The sequence below is a fragment of the Echinops telfairi genome, unplaced genomic scaffold (genome assembly GCF_000313985.2).
Source record: "Echinops telfairi isolate 266 unplaced genomic scaffold, ASM31398v2 ScPeMD7_2291;HRSCAF=2852, whole genome shotgun sequence".
Classification (NCBI taxonomy): Eukaryota; Metazoa; Chordata; class Mammalia; order Afrosoricida; family Tenrecidae; genus Echinops; species Echinops telfairi.
Window position 1 is genome coordinate 5,947,294 of NW_022106189.1, and position 3,943 is coordinate 5,951,236.

At 47.2% G+C, this 3,943-nt stretch overlaps 1 non-coding gene across 1 annotated transcript; it reads left to right on the forward strand.

Moving 5' to 3' along the window:
- Positions 1–1,212: 1,212 nt before the first annotated feature.
- On the forward strand, positions 1,213–1,376 carry LOC115870814. Its single transcript, XR_004046939.1, has one exon. It is a non-coding gene; the product is annotated as a U1 spliceosomal RNA (small nuclear RNA).
- The last annotated feature ends 2,567 nt before the right edge of the window (positions 1,377–3,943 follow it).

The following is a 3,943-nucleotide window of genomic DNA, read 5'->3' on the forward strand; positions in this document are numbered from 1 at the left end:
GGACATTGAGCCTCTACTCAAGTACTCCCTCAATGCAAGAATATTTTGTTCTATTAAACTGTCATTCTATGATGCTCACCTTCCCAACATGATCACTGAAGACAAATGGGTGCATGAGCAAATGTGGTGAATAAAGTTGATGGTGTCCAGCTATCAAAAAATGTAGCATCTGGGGTCTTAAAGGCTTGAAGATAAACAAGTGGCCATCTAGCTCAGAAACAATAAAGCCCACATGGAAGAAGCACACCAGCCTGTGTGTAGATGGGATCAGTTATCAGGCATCAAAGAACAAAAAGTCATATCATTGTGAACAAGGGGAGTGCAGAGTGGAGACCCAAAGTCTGTCTGTAGGCAACTGGACATCCCCTTACAGAAGGGTTGCAGGAAGGAGAGTAGCCAGTCAGGGTGCAGTATAGCAACAATGAAGCATACAACTTTCCTCTAGTTCTTTAATGCTTCCTCCCTCGCCCCCACTACCATGATCCCAATTCTACCTTACAAATCTGGCTAGACCAGAGGATGTACAGTGGTACAGATAAGAACTGGAAACACAGGGAATCCAGGACAGATGAACCCCTCTGGCCCAGTGGTGAGAGTGGCGATACCAGAAGGGTAAGGGGAATGTGGGGTATAAGGGGGGAACCGATCACAAGGTTCTACATATAACCCCCCCCCTTGGGGATGGACAACAGAAAAGGGGTGAGGGGAGACATCGGAGAGTGTACGACATGACAAAATAGTAATAATTTATAAATCATCAAGGGTTTATGAGGGAGGGGGCTTGGGAGGGAGGGGGGAAATGAGGAGCTGATATCAAAGGCTCAAGTAGAAGGAAAATGTTTTGAGAAGGATGATGGCAACAAATGTACAAATGTGCTTGACACAATGGATCTATGCATGGATTTGATCATTGTTGTACGAACCCCCAATAAAATTATTTAAAAAAAAAAGAAGAATGGCCATGACAGATCACCCACTCAAGGACCTCCCAAGTCCCATGCCCAGACCATGCCAGGTTTACTTTGTTTTCTTTGGTTTGAAAGGTCAAGTGTTTTAAGGGACAAAAGAGACCTCATCGCAACCATAACTGAAAGAGAATATTCATTAAGTTCCATCGTCCGGATGAGGGAGGCCACCAACAAAAGGTTGAAATGGCATCTGAGGGTTCCGTGAGAAACCAAGCTTTAATAGGGCAGGAAAGGAAACAGTCTCATACTTACCTGGCAGGGGAGATACCGTGATCACGAAGGTGGTTTTCCCAGGGCGAGGCTCATCCATGGCACTGCGGATGTGCTGACCCCTGCCATTTCCCCAAATGTGGGAAACTCGACTGCATAATTTGTGGTAGTGGGGGACTGTGTTCGCGCTCTCCCGTTTAAAAAAAAAAAAAAGGAGGGGGATTGGTGGCAGATCAATACATCGCAGTTAAAGGTGGGACTACAGAAGCAGGGCCGGGACCAGGATTGGGACACAGACATTGTTAGACAGAAGGGTTTACAAGATTGGTCCAGGGTCTTCCAGCCAAGATAGTCAGGGCCAAACTGATAGGGCATGACTCGTGACTATGCCACCCCTTGTACTGTCCCCTGCACGGTGACCTCCATCAAGGACAAATCATTCAAGGGAGGCTTAATGTATGTGGGGGCTCTGCCCTCCTTAGCCTTTGTAGCCTTTTGCAAACCAAGCTGCTCAGAAGTTAAGCTCTTTTACATATGCGTGCTGAGCAAAACAGAAACGGGTCTGCGAGTTCAGGGCCCAGCACAGTGTCTTGAAATGGTAGGGCAGGTTCAGTGCTTGGCACCTCGAAACCCTGGTACCTGGAGCCTGTGACATTGGGCAGACTCCGTTGGCAGCTGCTTCAAAAAGCCTGTCGTCTGGCTGCAGCTTCATGGCCCTTGCTAGGCTGACACTGATGACCTCGCTGCAGGCAATGTGCAGCTCAGGGCCTCCTCACTGCACTGCCTGGTATTTTGGGGACCACACTGCATCAGCTTCACTTAGTTGACATCCCCTCAAATGGGCCGCTTGGGGGACCTAGTAAGATAAAGAAGCCAGCAGATAGATGCTCAAACCACTGGGGCAGGGCTTTCCAAAAGTTATTGAACTCAGAATATTTCTTTTACATTAAAGTTCAGTACAGATGTGTGTGTGTAGATATAAAACTATAACAAAAGTTCATAAAACAAAACTTACCCTTACCGTGGGGAATGCATTCATATTCTCTCCACTAATATATCCTGTTTTACTCTTTAACTTTTGCTTGAGACCCACTGAACTGATGTTATGATCTATTAATAGTCCCTCACTCATGTTTTAAAAAACATTAGTGTTTGCCTGTTTGTCCCTCAACCCCCACCCCTTGCCCATTTTCTCTTTGTCTTTCCCCATTTCTTTGAGTCTAGTTTTCTCAGCCTTGAGCTCAGCTGCCCAGTCACCCCCCTATAGTGACAGAATGAATGTCTAATTACTCAACACATCTCATTGGCAGGCAGCACCGACAAAGGGGGATAGTATGGGCAAAAGTGATCCCCTAGCATCAGGGTGCAGAGCTGGAACCCAGGGGGCACGACACACAGCAAAGTCAAATAGGGGCCACATATGGCACAGCAGACAGGAGTGAGGTCAGAGGAAGGTACGAGGAGGAATATGGGACAGCGTGGAGTACTCCGCTTTAGAGAACTGCCCCAGGTCTGCTCTGCTTAGCTCTGAGGCTAGGCTGGAAGCAGGGAGACCTCTCTGGGAAGGGCCTGAGCACAAGGGAAATCAGGGCTGGTTGAACTCAGTCCTTCTTTAGACTATGAGCTGCCAGGGCAGAAGTAGAGCTGCGTTCATCTCCGCAGGCCCAGGTCCAGGTCCAGGTCAGCACTAAGAACACTCAAGGCTCACGAATGAACTTAAAATAAGAATGAACGGTAAGCCAGAATCCCAACTTCCGAAATTTACCCACCATCATTCATTCATTCATTCTTCCATGTCTGGGCCAAACACAGTATTGAGGCCTGGGACTCAGAGATGAACAGCATCAGTCCTGAGGAGTTCACATTCTGATGATGTGTAATGGGGGAGTCAGACAAACTGGAGATTTTAGCACGCACAGAATAGAGAGAGTTGTGGCACCCCAACAATACACACGGTGAGATGTTTTTCTTTCTTTCATTCATTCGGGATTTACTTTCACTCATTCATGAGACAAATACCCCTGGAGCACTGGTCTCAGCAGAGAACAGGCTATGTGTTGGGGGATTATTTTCTGTGTGGTAGGCAGACAGGCAGCAAGAGACTGTTCATAGTGGGATGGGAGACTGTGATGAATGGGAAGGCTACATGAGTACTGGTGACCTCTCTGTCCCTCCTTCAGTCCTATTCCACTTCCTCTGTTAGGTGACCAAGCCCCTCATTCACCTGGTCACTTCCTCTCCACCTGCCCTCTGCCTTCACGTGCCATTTCCTGCCCAAGGCTCCCTGTTGGTCCCCTGCATCCCCGATGAGGATGGATTTGACCTGTCAGACCTGTAAGAGACAATTTGAAGTACATTCAGAAATGAAAGCGGGACCGTCAACATAAATTAGAACTGACATGGTTATGAATTCCATAATTATTGATTCTGACAGGCCTGCCCATTCACTAAAGTTGCCGCTGGATTGCCTGTAGGCATGAAGAGCCAAGGGTGCTTAAGACAGTATGACACTGGGGTGTGGGGGTGTGGTTGAATAACTCTGGGCAGCTTCAGCCATGCATGATCATTTCTTTATTTTTTTTAATGTTTTAAATCATTTTATTAGGGGCTCATACAACTGTTATCGCAATCCATACACACATCAATTGTGTAAAGCACATTTGTACATCATTCTCAAAACATTTGCTCTCCACTTAAGCCCCCAGCATTAGGTCCTCATTTTTCCTCTCCCTCCCCGCTCCCCGCTTCCTCATGAGCCCTTGAAA